Source organism: Mercenaria mercenaria, chromosome 15 (assembly GCF_021730395.1).
Source record: "Mercenaria mercenaria strain notata chromosome 15, MADL_Memer_1, whole genome shotgun sequence".
Lineage (NCBI taxonomy): Eukaryota > Metazoa > Mollusca > Bivalvia > Venerida > Veneridae > Mercenaria > Mercenaria mercenaria.
The window spans coordinates 34,102,367-34,118,330 of record NC_069375.1 but is presented as its reverse complement, the minus strand read 5'-3'; the positions used below and the strand labels follow the sequence as shown (position 1 = coordinate 34,118,330).

The following is a 15,964-nucleotide window of genomic DNA, read 5'->3' as shown; positions in this document are numbered from 1 at the left end:
TGTATATTCAAATGCTTTATATTGTTTAATAGATAAGGGAGAGTTCTTCCAAATAACACCAGCTACCCTTGACGTATCTATAACTCTCTGTAGATACAATTCCATAGAAATTGAGAGCCGGTTGTGTTCTTAAAGATGATAGAGGGGGGAAATTATCACGCCGGCATTGTCAGTACCAGCTCTTCAATAAAAAGTTATGAAGTATCTTTTATTTCCACTTTCTTGCTAGTTTGTTTGGACTTCTGTGCCTCTTGAAGTCTACTGGTTAGGGAATCTGTCTAATAGTATGCCAGCATGTATTCTGCTGCTAAGCGATTGTTGAAAGTTGTGTAATACATATTCTTTGGTGAAACGTTAAAACGATCAAATACATTTCAATATGAACATTTGACGGCAAAACTTAATGAGAACAAAATGATAATATACATTAATTTATATGAACATTTATATTTTTATAAGGATAAACGATGAAATGCATTTTAATAAAACGTACTTTTGTCAATGTGTTCATTGTGAAATTCATTTGAGCCATAGCATTTACTCCCATTCAAAATTAAAACGTGTTCATCCATGCATATTTTTGTACTTTTATATATTAGTTACTTCTCCTTGTAACGGCGAATAATATCAAAAGAAAATTGTTCGTGCGTACGATCGTAGCATAACCAAATATTGTGTTTCGTGTCGTTCCGTTATGTGACTTGCTGCAAAAAAGGCATCGTACATTCGCGCATGCAATAATACGACAATGACCATAACATGTTTCCATATATATCAGACCAAATATTCAATTAACTAATAACCTGTAACATATGTTGTTGTGATCCGCTGCGCATATGGTTGGCCTTATCGAAATAAGTGAATTTTATGCGGCGCTATTGTGCAAAGAAAGAGTATTTAACTCCTTGCCGGGAGGTCATAGGTTTAAATCCTGGATTATAAGGTATTTTGATAGTGGACTAAACAGTCCTTTTTATTCTTTGTGAATAACTGCCAGAACCTTATGAAATAGAATTAAGGTAGTTCTGCACGTTTGATAAACAGGGAGTAATGGCGTAACGTCATTTATCCGGCAAACGTAGAATAAAGCGTGGATTCGGCGTACGGATTTAAAAATCGGTTTTATGAACTAACGACGAATGGTGAGTTAATTTATTACAACGGCAAAGTTACTGTCGTTCTAAAGTTAAGATATGATATTAAAACATCTGACACGTTAAATAATTCCAAAAAGATGTCTTAAAATTAGCTTGAACTGCGCGGATATCTTTAATCATGGGCAAATATCTTAAAAAGAAGCACGCAGGCCAATATATTGTATTTCACCATTTTATAGGCCATACATTTATTTACGATTGTGAGAAGTTTCATTAAAATCTACATCTTATAAAATATATATATATTTGCGAAAATGTTATCAAAATTGTGGTTTTCCTATACACTGCCACCATGAAAATATGTGATGTCATCTTTTTTTAAAATCAGTCTAGCAAATATAACGAGCACAAGATCATATTTTTTTATTTGGTGAATTTTCTAAGTGTATTTTGAAGTTTTGTAAAATCAAGGTTTAATGCATATACTTGTACATGATATATACATGATAAAATTAATTATACGAAAGTATCAATATGAAAGGAAAGAGTACATGTTGTCGGGTCATGAATGTACCATTCTACGGTCAAGAGTAATTGCCCTTTGAAATTACACAGAATTCTTTATATTTTTCAATACTAGATAAATTTACTCCTTGTCCAAATAACTTCTCCGACCCAACATGAACCTACAGAAAAGTATCACTATGGGGTGAACGTGCGCATATTTTCAGGGCATGAATGTAGGAGTAATGGCCCTTTCAAATGTACATTGTGCAATAATGATACAAAGTATATCTCTTGACCGGATAACGCCGCTTACAGATTGTGATGAATATGACTCTTACTTACAGAAATTTATCACTATGAAGAGAACTTGTGCAAATTGGCAGGAAAATGTTTTACAATATGCAAAATACTTATAAAAAGCTTGTCAATTTTCAATTTTCAGAAGTGTACCTCTATGATATGAACTTCCGCATATCACAAAGACATGAGTAAACCATGCCTTGTAAAAGAGTTAATGCCCTTTTTAAATTAACAAAATATATAAATGACTATATAAATAGCATCTGTAACAGTAGGAATGGACATGACCCAGACTAACAGTAGTGCATAGTTGTTAAATGCACTTGCGCATATAGTCATGAGTGTATTTCATTGTAAGTTTGTTAAAGATTGTTCCAATTCATTCATAAGAAGTTTAATTTATAGCTTTCTTCATTTACGGAATTAAACTAAACATTGTTAATTAGAATTACATCCAAGTATATTGCAAGTCAATTAGCTTAAGTCCTTGGATGCTCTAAAACCTATACTGAAATATTTACTTCATTGCAATATAGAATATTGATCTACTAAGCCAGCAAAAGCCATTACATTCTTTTGAATACTTATCGATCATTGATCTTCCTTTTGTATTTAGTTGTCTTCTATTCTTCATAACACGACACAAGTGTCTATGCAGCTACAGAATGGATTTTTAAGCATACGTTACCAGTAAGAAGAAAAGCGAAGGGGTTGAGATATCTCCCACTTTTATACTTAATTTTACATTTTTCTAACAGATCATTGTTATAACTGAATAGAATTTTATTGAACTTAATGTGAAAGACACATAACTCTCTCGTAAGTAGTCATCTACATATATTGTCTCTTTTTATTTAATATTTTTTTTTTGCATAAGATATTCTATACAATATATTTTAACAGTTTAAGTTCGAAAGTGAATAACTGATTTATGTTTTGATACATTTAGAATATAACTTATATGCATTAGAAACCAAAGTACATCTCCTCCTATTATTTCTTCTGTTATTCATACACTTATATGAACATATTCTGCACTCCCTGTAACCAGGGTATTATTCGGGAATATACACCAATTTAGCGACAGCTATTTATTAATCTTGTTTCCGAGTACTGATGCTGATCACTTAGGTGTTGAAAGAAATAAAGCTGTAGGCAAATTAATGGTTCTTGGATAAAAAATACAATGTGGTCGTATACTTATAAACTGCTTATTTACTGTGCACCACAACTGATTGTTAATATTGTGTATTGTACATTCAAATTTTACCAAATCAAACTGCAACTGGACAAACAATGACAACAAAATGGCCTTGACAGGAACAAAATGCCGATACTACACTTTTTGATTGTGTCTGACGGAAGAAGTGGATGACTCTGTGATAGGCAGTTCTTAAAATCGCAATGGGACTGAACTATTTGATATTTGTCTACTGCCATGTGTACGTCGGGCCTATAAGGGTATTTGTCAGATGCTCTTGTCGCCTTCAAAGGCATTGAGTACATGCGTTTTTTTCTCTTAAGATTTCCTTTTTATAAACATTTACAAGAGCATTTTATGTTTTTAATGTCATGCCTTCTGTTGCCATAACGTGTGTTAGGGATTCACCTGGTGAGGATTACTTAAATTTTCACTGTATTATGACTTTGGAACATAATGGTGGGTGTGGGGGTAATAGTGAGATAAGATGCACACCATAAACCGGTTTCAGCTCCCAAGTGGTGTTTTTGCTACTGACCGTTCCAAGGCGTTGTCACACTGTGTTCCGTTATTTGTTCGTTGTGTCCTCTTGTGTTTGCTCTATCTTTCTCTCTGTGTATGTGTGCATGCGCGCGTACGTGCGTGCGTGTGTTTTATCATGTGTATGTGAGCGTGCTGTGATTTGCGGTTTTTGACACTAACCGTTCCAAGGCGGTGTCCCACTGTGTTCCTTTATTTGTCCGTTGTGTCCTGTTGCTTTTTCTCTGTGTGTGCGTGCGTGCGCGCGTGCGTTTAAGTCGTATGCATGTTCGAGTGCTGTGATTTGCGGTTTGGGGAGGCTGCGTTTCTGGAACGTGGCATTTCCTGTTGGATATTTATCCTTGTTTTTATATCAGTGCCATTGTCCCTTCCTGCATGATGACTTTGAAAATTTATCAACATTTGTTTGGAAAAATGTTCGAATGCACACAAAGACAGTCGAAACGATTGGTTGTCGCTTTTGTGTACATTTAGTCAAATTTTCTCTAATAAACGGATTGTTTATTCGCTGAAACGTAACCAACATGTGACATATCTAAATTAAAAGTAAACGGTGTTTTAAACATATTTTATTGTCTCTTTTGTCTATATCCTCATGGCGTTGTCCTAAATATGTATTGACATGTTAAATTGATAATACATACCATAGCAGTGTCTACTGATAGCGTACATGAAATCTTATCTTCCAGGTGTACATTTTGTACAAAATAATATAGCTCTGAAATGTCACAGGCAACGTACGTATGGAGTCGATTTGTGGTGCTTCTTTTTATCTGTTCAGGAAAAGAGTTAACAAACGACTTGTCAGGTGTTGTATCATATATGTACATTCAATTGTGTGTTTCTATTTTTTGTTCATTACTTTTTTTTTGCTTCATTTAATTTAATACATGAAACATTTGTTCTTTAATTGTTACTGTACAAATACCTTTGGTTAATCATTACCTATCAAAACTAAAATGGTTTGAAAACGTAATCATAAATCTATCGAGATATATTTATTTATTACAGAATTTTAATTCAATGTTAACGGATATTTATTTTTGGAATTCATTTTAATTATTGTATTGTGTGTATGGTATTACATATTGCATTTTGACGCAGTCGAGTACTTTGACATTATATAATTTAAGGTGTTGTATACTCTGATGGGGCAGTTCAATTTGATGGTGCTTGCTTCCAGTATTTTCATGAGGAGAGAAATTGGAACGGATCGAATAAATATTGCACTGACATGTTTGGAGGACATCTTGCCATAGTAAATTCTTCCGACGTATACAATTATATTAAATCGATATTCTCCAATACCAGTAAGTATGAAATTCAAACTAGCATGATTCAATTTTTTAAAAATCTGAACGGTTTGCTAAGTGCATCATAATTATGGCAGTGTTATCGACAGCTTCCAATAAACGCATTTCTTTTAGATTTAAAGAATGTGAACTAGTTGTCTATATAATCATTTGAAACTTAGTTATGTATAGATTTTATCTGAAAAAGCCATCCGATTTTAGTTTAAAGTGCATATTATACATGATAAGCAATGTCCTTCAGCAAGTTCAACGTAAAAACTTTTATAACAGGTAGGATAAATTCAAACAGAAGTTGAAGCCTTCAATATTATGGGCTCAGAGATAAAAAAAAAATTTCTTTGGAACATATAGGTATAAACAGTGTCTGGCTAGAAGCAAGTGGCGATCGTTATGCAGTATACAAGTGTGTCACTGGTGAAAAATGTTGCCAAAATTGGTGGGCTCCAGATCAACCAAATAACGGATCTCGAGGACTACGAGATTGTTTGCGTATGTTGCGGTCAAAGAATGAAACCATAGGTTTTGATAACGACATATGTGGAAAAAGTTTTGGCTTTGTTTGCCAAGCTAAAGTTAAGATGGACTATTTATAATTTATAATTTGTAAATTCACCTTTTATACCATTAATTTTATCTCATGCATCTTTCATCTCATAAAACAGCGAAACACATTAAAATGTAGTGTTGTGGTGTTAACTTATTAATGTTTAAATTGCCAAACATGACGAGTCTTTCTTATAAAGACCTCAGTTTTGTACCAGATCATATTAAGTATAACATTTCCTTAGAGACAGATGATTATCTTTAAATATTTATGTCAAGGCGACATATTTTAAATAAATTATTATAAACTTATATGATGTAAGCACTTATTGAAAACGTGTAAATAAATGTATTTAGTAACATTTATACGAGATCAGCATGCTACTGTTAGCGCGTCCAAACCAAAAGTGGAAATAAGTGGATAATGAGTTCATACTCACCAGGTAAACATACACAAAAGCGTCGATGAACTATTAGTAGTGTACATGTTATATAAGATTATTTTACGATACGTTTTATCTTCTTTACTTTTTCGTTGTAACTCAGCACAATTTACAAACTGAACCCAATTGGACTGGGCGTATACGTCCAATTAGTGATGCCTAGGAATTTTTCCGTTGTGTTTGTGTTTTTTTTTTTTTTTTTTTTTGTTTGGCAATTAGTCGATCAAAATCCCTAAAACCTTTTGACCCACTGGCACTTGACGGGATTTTAGTACTTCATATTTTTCAATCTGGAATATCAGCGCAACTATGAAGTGTCGCTTTAAATGTAATACTATCAATAAAGTGTACGTTTGCAGCTGTACAATATTATCCTCGGATGCCCGTGAGCCATCCCTTTAATGATTTTCAGCAAAAATGCATTTATAATCTATAACACTTTCAGAAATGTTTACCTTATTAAATGTTCCTATTCCTTTCAATCCATGCACAGTTTTCTAAGTTATATGCATATAGTTGCATATATTGATATGGCATGGACAAAAACGGTATTCACTCAACAGTTTTGTCCATGCCATATCAATATATGAAACTCAGAAAAACAGCATATGTCAGTTAAGATGTCGGCCATATTGGAATGCCCTTGTGTCGTCACACCAAGTTTTTGGTCACATCACGTGACTTTCATTGATAAAATGTAAACAGAGAAGACGTAAATTTTGTCCTGAAAAATTAGCCTTTATTACAAAGAATCTCCGAGAATTTTTTTGAGAATGGGGAAAAATAGTAAGTTTTAGTTGATTCAGAATGAAATAATGCTAATAGGACTGAAATACAGTTGAAAAACGGCGTTAAACTAAAAAAAAAACAACAAAAAAAAACCTGTTTTCTTCAAAGAGAAATGTTACAATCATGATAGTATTTTAAGAATGTCCACGGTTTGCGCATGCGCAGTGATAATCTCGCGAGATATAAGTTAAAACAGACATGGTGGCGGGTCAAGGAAAGGGACGGCTCTAGGGCTTTCGACGATATATATGATTACTTCATTAATGAAATAATTTTCTTGTTTATAATTTGCTCTATACAAAGAATCTCCGAGAATTTTTTTGAGAATGGGGAAAAGTAGTAACTTTTAGTTGATTCAGAATGAAATAATGCTAATAGGACTGAAATACTGTTGAAAAACGGCGTTAAATTCAAAACAAACAAACAAAACCTGCTTTCTTCAAAGAGAAATGTTACAATGATGGATTTTTGACTGAAATTATTTTTTGCCTTAAATGTGTGGGTTAGTCTCTTTAATTCTTACAATTATTTACTAATACAGATATATATCTTAGTTTAAATCTAATCTTACATTGCTTATATGGCGCTTCCGTTGTGATGGCATGACACATTCACTGTACTCTGACAGAGTAGAAAGATATCAACAAAATAAGGCAAACTTTAAAGTATCGTAAATGAAACCATGCAATAAAACTACTACTAAACGAAGCCGAAAAGCGAAAACACTGGCAGGAGAGTTGAGATAAAATTCTTTAGAAGAAATTATTTTTTTCAAGTAAGTGATTACTTGTAGTAGTCAGACAATATAAAATTTCGTTATCTTTATAAATTTGACTCACGAATTTCAAAGTTAACATGATAAATGTAAATCTTACACAAGGTCTTGTTAGTTATATTTCTTTCTTCTGTACACATCTATTAGAAATTTAATCCTAAACTCTCTTTTCACAAGGAAAATAATCTGTTTAAAAGTTAAACTGTTGAGTGAATACCGTTTTTGTCCATGCCATATCAATATATGCAATTGAAAAGTAATCTATTTATGTTACCTGCTTTACAAGAAAACACAGTCATGCATCTTATAATTATATAAAAAGAGTAGCAGAAAGAGCAAGCAGTAGGATTTCCATCATATTTTACCTTGAAATTCTGTGAATCGGTGAAAATCGTCTGTTGATAATTATCAGTAAAAATGTCACACTTTCCAAGGGCATTTCTTGATTTGATCTTTACATATTTTCTTTTCGGATTAATTGCCACTGCAATAATTATGCACGTTATTTCTTGCCTAGAAGTAAAATGTGTATGGTTTGTGGGAAATGATAGGTACCTAGTAGTCACTTAAGCCTACAATAACGTTTTTAAGGAGTTGCTTACTTTTTTTTCCAATGTTGAAATATTTTTCACAGGATAATTCTTTACGCTTCAAATAATTCTTTATCAGAAAATGATACTTCAATATCTTAATTGTATCAGTGCCCTCGGGAATATGTGGAATCTGATATAAATATTAATATATGGAAAAAACGTGCGTTAATCCTAGACTATATTCCCATGCTTCTTACATCTTGTCAGACAGAGTTTCAGCTATTTTAAAACATGAACATCTTTTTCACCATTATACAATAGATAGAATTTATTCAGCGCTAGCAATACTTTTATTCAGAGCAAGTTTATTGGTAGCCGATATTGTTTTAAAATCAAGTTGAATTCTTAAGTCAGAGTGACACTACTTTTTACCTGTAAATATATTTATCTATCAGGTATGTTTCGTTCAGCGTTACACAAGAAGCTTTGATGTAGATTTCTACAACTCCGGCTGTAATGAAGCTCAGGTTTGTTGCATTTATAACCATACAGATAGCACAACAAGTTAAATACCTGACCAAGTCATAAAGAAAATGACCAGGAGATTAAAGAAATTTTGATCTGGTATAATACGAATGAGCAAGGAACAGAACTCGCAAATACATTTATTTAAAAATTAGAAATCATCGAATTTTCTGTTGATTATGATTTTACAGCGCACCAACACAGTACGGGTTAAAAGTGGCCTAAAAAGACTAAATATTTTGGTTTTCACATCTCATCAACATAGAAATGAAAATGAAAATGTTATATATGGAACCAAAAATCCAGTACGTTCCTGGACAGAGGTACAGCCCAATGAGTGTTTAGACTCTGGAAGCTGCCTCTTAAGATCATGCATATGAAAGCGAGTGCATACACGAATGTCTCAGAACCACACGTGACTTAACAGCACATCTCTCAGTTGCCTTCTAATAAACAGATTTCCTAAAAGTTTCGCACAAATTAATAAGAAAAACCTCTAAATAAATGAAATATATATATTACGATGTTCGTTTAAAAAAAAATATTGCATGTTCTACATTTTTACAAACGCAAAACTATCAAAAATGCAGATATCGTGTAAAAATATCTAATCTCGTTTCAATTAAAGTACAGTCTTAACTTTCTTTGAAGTGCTCTCAGTACTAAAGCAGATTTGACAAGTATTACAAACATAAACAGATTAGAACAATAAATTGAAAATGATTTAATCCCATTTTACTGAAAAATGCAAAATACAACATACAAAAATTATATTTTAAAGAAATTTGTAGACAGATTTTGTTCAGAATGAATTTCTATATCATGCGCATGGCAATCTTTTAGAAATAGTTAAATATGTGCTCATTCCAAGAAAACACTGACTTTATGTTATAATAACACACGAAAGTACATATTTTTGAGCTTCAAAACATGTGAAAAATTACTTTCAGAACGCCTTCTACATACCAATTAAAACAAAGAAGATTGGCCAAAATATAAACCGCTTGATGTGCATTTAATATAAATATATTTTATCATTTACGTTTGAGATGAATTGTCACCATATGCTTTCTTTTTAATATTACTTTATTTCAGCATTGCAACTATGATGGCAGTAATGGCGGATGTCTACATTGTTGTAAAGATGACTTTTGTAACAGCGAAGGGTGTGGGGATAACGGTTAGATCATTTGTTACTTATAATAACATAATTTAACGTTTTAGTATCCTGCAGTTTAAAAACTCATAATGTAGGGATAACGCATGTTTTTTTCATGTTATAACATCTGCAGAATCCCGAGAGAATGGTTGGTGTACGCCGGTAGAGAGAGGGTACAACTTTCTACCGAGGGATTCTGAAGAAAGATAAGAATAGATTATCCCTCAACATCATTAAATTTCTGTGTTAGTTTTAAGTTTTTCACGTTGACGTCCTTTTGAATAATACGTATACGCTTTGCAATGGAACGCACATAATAACAAGAGCTCGTAGAACACGAAATGCCCCCACCCCCTCGCCACTTGATGCATTCAGTATTTGCAAAAGGGACAGAAATTATTTGGTCACTGTGCACAAAAGTGCTACTGTTTTCGGTCAAAGTGACCTTGACCTTTGACCTATTGACCTTAAAATCAAAAGGGATTGCCTGCTGGTCATGATAAACCTCCGTATTATGGTTTCGTGATCCTAGGCCCAGGCATTCTCAAGTTATCATCCAGAAACTTTTTAACTGTTCAAGGCCAATGCGACCTTGACCTTTGACCTACTGATCTCAGAATCAATAGGTTATAATCAACCAACCTATCAACTTTTATGATCCTAGGCCAAAGCGTTCTCGAGTTATCATCTGGAAACCATTAAACTGTTCCTGGTACGGACCTCAAAATCAATAGGGGTCATTTGTTGGTCATGACCAACCTCTGTATTAACTTTCATGATCCTAGGCCTTAGTGTTCTTGAGTTATCATCCGGAAACCGTTTAACTGTTCTGGGTCACTGTGACATTGACCTTTGACCTACTGATCTCAAAATCAATAGAGGTCGTTTGCTTGTTCTGACCAACCATCATATCAAATTTCATAATCCTAGACCTAAGCGTTCTTGAGTTATCATCCGGAAAGAAATTGTTCTACATACCGACCGACCTACCGACAGACTGATCGACCGACAGACCGACCGACATCTGCAAAACAATATACCTCTCCTTCTTCGAAGGGGGCATAAAAAAGGTGTTTCAACAGCACATGAGCGCGAGAATCACTCTGTTAACACACGTTTTCTCTCCTGATAAAGCATCCCCAAAAATTGACAGAAAAATATCATATACGAGATAAGTAGAGACAACCAAATGAAAGAAAGAAAAGTATAAATATAATTGTAAATGTTTTATGCGTAATAAGATACTATTATCACCATGACAGAGATTTGTTTAAGTTCCAAAACGAGACGTGATATACATCTACTATGCAAAAACTATAGATACCAGCCATGTTGTCTTTTGTGTATAACTGCAAAACGTACGAGGATCCTTTTATGATATAAATCTGTAAAAAACATGGTAATTTCAGGCTTCAAAGCTCTGGATAAAAGGGGCCCTATCTGCTTTGACTGTATTCATATGGGTGAAAACGAGATCTGTAACACAGTACAGCTATGTCATGCTGATCAGGTATTTCGGAATAACAATACAATGCTTTCAGAAGTGTGGGCAAAGTGTCCAATATACAGGCAAACATTTTGAATGTTGGTATAACGCCGGTTTGTCACTTATATGCAGTACAAATAACAAAAGGACCAAATAGTTCTCAATAGCTGATCAGTAGTTGAAGAGACTCGAGTTTAAGAACCTAAAAATCTAAGCTGGATATTATAATATCAAAACACGTTAGAAGATCCTTAGGAAGCATAGAATGTTAACAGATGAATAAGCACCGAATTTTGGTTAAAACTCCAACATCACACCAATAAATTTTTTATCCAGATCTAGATTGCTTAGAAGTAGAAATAACTATGACACATGTAGGTGATGGTTTCCGTCGCAATTAGATATTGATACAATTTCAAAAAATATCAGACATTTAAGCTAGTTGTGAGGAACTTTGCAGTAAGGTTCTTCTAGTTGGCAGCAAACCCTTTTATTAGGCACATACTACTTATCTCATGAGGTAGACACAGAAGCTCGAAATGATTTACACAATCTCTTGCAAAAGTCCACAAACGCAACTTACATGTTTGAAAAGCTTTGTATCTGAATCTACCCAAGATTGAATCGAAATCTATAAACGCATCCTCCGGTTGCAAACATTTAACCTATTAATATAGAAATCCTTGAGACCTTGAGTGATGCAAGCCTTACGCAAATGTTTGACCTACCTACTAGATAAAATTAGATCCTAGATATATTCCTCACGACAAACACTGGTCAATCAGATTACCGACTTGCCTGGTATCCTCCAAAATCAAAGCGTCGAAATCTTATGTACAAAGAAGCTAACTCTGAGGGGCTTAAGCAACCACTAGACAATTTTAAAGGAGAAAACATACTTCAAATCCTGTCAGCTGAAGATCTGTTGGAGGATTAAGCATCCACTACACATAGCGTAATTCATTTTTATTTTCCAGTAACGTATTTGCTTTTGTTTTTCTGTTTATCGAAATTTAAAATCATTTCATGAATGCAAGTTGTTCTATGCGATATAAAGTGTTTCATTTTTTCCAGCTGCAACGGATTTAAGTCTAAATACTAACAAAGATAAGGTACTCGCCATTGTTTCGTTTCCAAGTAATTTAAACAATGAGGTAATGAATGTAACATATCTAGGTAAAGTTTTTGAGACAATATATCATTAAATGCATGGGCAAAAATAAGTTACGACTTACTGAATGCTGAATATTTTAATGATACTTCATGTCTTACAAAATTAAGTAAATTGGTAAAAAGCACAATTCAACATTGCAGTGACTGAAAACATATGATTATCATCTGAACCACTCTATTTGGAACAAATTAATTTTTAATAATTTCAGTACAATTATGCTAATCCATATCTAATTATGCAAAGCAACGGGTGCTTCACTTTGTCCTTTTTATTATTTTTATTTTTTATCAGTTCACATATTTCACAGTGTACTCATATTTCACAGTATATGTAATAACATAACATTCGCTAGCAAAATATATCAGATTCTTTATGTTACTCCGTTAAATGGAATTCCCATAGTTTTTTTTATGCGCATCTTTCTGCGCAGCCGACACTTTCTGTGGGAAACTGAAGTGAAGTCAACATTTGTTAAAACATGTGACAGACAATCTTAAATATGAGGAATCTTGAATGAAATAACATTTTTGATAAATTTTATCAGTAATCAAATGTTGATACTGGTTTATGTTATATTGTAATGACAAGTATCATGCCTGACAGGTATCTTGCCATTTTTGTGGTTGTGTTTTCACATCGCAATTTAGTACAAAGACAGTGTTGTTCATATAATGTAAGACAATTGACTTTGTACTGATAAGACAACATCACCTTTTAGATTATTTAGTGTTCAATTATAGTAAGAATTAAGAGTTTTTAATACTTTTTTTAACTTCTAGCAGACATACATTTAATTAATTTGGCCAGGTTCGCGCCATTTTCCGTCCGAACAGGTGTTGTATTCTAGCGGTCTGAACAAAACATTTAGCCTGGTGACCCATACATTTTTAGCTATTTTTATGCTTACAATACAATTATCTATACACGAGAAAAAAAAACAGGAAAAAGTTCTATGAAACATTATTTTCAAAATTTAAAAAAAATATTCTTCACTATGGGTATTTTTCATTGAAAAAAAGTTCACAAAAGTGAATATGAAACAATATATTTTTTTTCATTTGTACCCATTATTGTAAGGCTATAGTATTACAAATATTACTATGATATCAAATAAGTATATAATAAAATCTGTAAAAAGAATAAACCTTATTGTGCTGCTTTGATGTATATTTTAGTTGGTATTTATAGAAAAGCAGAAAATTATGAAAATGTTGAAACATCGCCGGCAGTTTCAGCAACAGCGGGTGTGTTCAAAACAATTTTTCACAAAAACAAGCCTATAAGTACCGCACAGTATTATGGCGTTTTTATTTTTATCAACATGTAAAAAAACAATCAGTACTTAGCAATCTCTTTTAAGGAAAGATATTGAAAGTAATTTCAATAGTTGGCTTGATGGCGCAGTAGGTTGAGTGGATAGACTTGTAAATATTTTGTAGTAATATTTTTGATGGTTCGAACCTTGCATCCGTCATTTTTTTTTATTTTGCATTTTATTTATATACTTTGTGTAACTTTGTTTTTCTCTGATTTCTAATTTATTCACGAAAATCTCAAAAACTTTAAATCATATTAAAAATGAAGCATATTTAAAAATGATAACGTGCTATTAATGACATATATAAGTAAGTGAATAAGTTAGTACTAGATTAACACACTTTTGCTGTTAACGTTGAATCGTATTGAAAAAAAAAAAGAAATTAAATAAAATTATCAAATATTTTTACGGGTCCGGGAATCGAACTCCCGACGAAAAAGTATGAGACGGATACTAATACCGCTGGGCCAACGAAGAATTACTAATTGTAGCGTAAACGTTGTGTATTGACTGAAATTTATGCTACTGTTATGTTTGTTTACATTTCAAAGCGCCTTATTACTGTGCGATACCTGTAGTGACCCATTGTTTTTATTTGTTCATTGTTTTCGGCACAAATTTTCCTATCATAGTATGTGAATTTGAAAAAAATCTATGAAAGGAAAAAAATTATAGGAATTCCCTTTAACATCCATGTATTGTGATAATACACAATGCCACACATTTAAAGCAATTTTTCATCATCTGTGCAGTCGGTTAATATTCTCAACGGGATATACAAATTCTCTCTGTTTACAAAATGTAACTTTGCCAGCACGATGTTAATCAGCACATTTAGTAGTCAGTTAGAATATCTGGTTGAATTCGGCGAGAAATGATAGAAATTTGTACTGTGTAAACAAACCAAAAAATGCTGTTATTGAATCTGAATTGTAAATACTATCACACATTTTCTAACTAAATGATTTAGCTGTGTCAAGGCATATTGCCCACTGAATGATAATTCCGCCTTAAATATGTAAAAAAACATGTTTGAGTTACTTCTCTTGATCCAATTGACACTGTTCTTGATGTCTCATATTAAAATATAGAGAACATTGAAAAGAAACATCGGTGGGAAAAAGGGAGAAATTTAGAAGATCAAAGTGGTCCGGTTGAGAAAAAAAAACACGCCTTAGATTGAAATACAAAAACAATATTTTACATATAAGGTGGCGGTTTCTTTGAGAAAAATATCAAGTGAAGTTTAAAACTTCAACTCAATTTTAGAATCTGTATTTCTACAGATTGGTACTGGCAAAATGTCTTCACATTTTTATTAAATCTGTCCATTCTAAATTATTTTAGTTGAATCTCTCAGTTTGAATGAAAATTGTTTTTTTAAAACATTTAGTTCGGGAACACAAGCGTTCAACTTGCAATGATAAATATAACATTTGATTGCTTTAATTACACTGTTTAAAACTAGTTGACTAAATATGCTACCTAACAAAACGTCGCTTTTGGTAAACACAACCGTATTTTCTCGACAGTATCTATTTATCCATGACTGCTCATTTAACCGAAGTAAAAGATATGTATAATGTCATAACCTCATATTCACTTTTGATAGGAAGTGTATTAAAACACTTTCAGGCGTCCTTGATGCTTGCATCAATGACTTTCCTTGTCTCTTTTATTATGAGAAAAACAAAGTTATTGTATGGTATAAGATAGGTATCGAGAAATATTCATTATGACTGAATGTAGGTTAAGTCATACAAATCATGATAATTATATACTTTAATTATACTATACTGGTTTTTCAGTATTGTTTGATTTTAAAGTTTGAGTGGGGTGAAATTTTCCACTATCTTATGGGATGTGCAGATTCGCAGGTTTGATTTAAATGAATTTCTTTTCACGTATACATGTAGTATTACTTCTTTCCTTCTTTGTGTTTCTTATATCTGTTTGTTGAAATATATTAAAATCATATCTTTTTAGAAATATTTTACATTATTTTATGCAGAGGTAAAATAGTGTAAGAAGCATTTACGAAAAATTAAGAAATAGAATGTCATATATAAAAGCCTGTAAAGCATTTGTTGATACAGAATGTGTACATGCTTAGAATCATTAAATACGTAAATTTTCACAGTTTGTGAATAAAAAATATGAACTTTTTCTACTCAGTATATAATCTTCCACCGCTTTACAACACAGATGACGGTGGCATAAATATGGAAACATACCTTTCTGTGTTTTACAAAACAAATATG

At 32.6% G+C, this 15,964-nt stretch overlaps 1 long non-coding RNA gene across 1 annotated transcript; it reads left to right on the top strand.

Annotated features, from left to right (window-relative positions):
* Positions 1 to 8,494: 8,494 nt before the first annotated feature.
* LOC128548689 (uncharacterized) lies at positions 8,495 to 15,452 on the top strand. Its single transcript, XR_008367237.1, has 3 exons — positions 8,495 to 8,568; positions 9,662 to 9,746; positions 11,135 to 15,452. It is a non-coding gene; the product is annotated as an uncharacterized LOC128548689 (long non-coding RNA).
* The last annotated feature ends 512 nt before the right edge of the window (positions 15,453 to 15,964 follow it).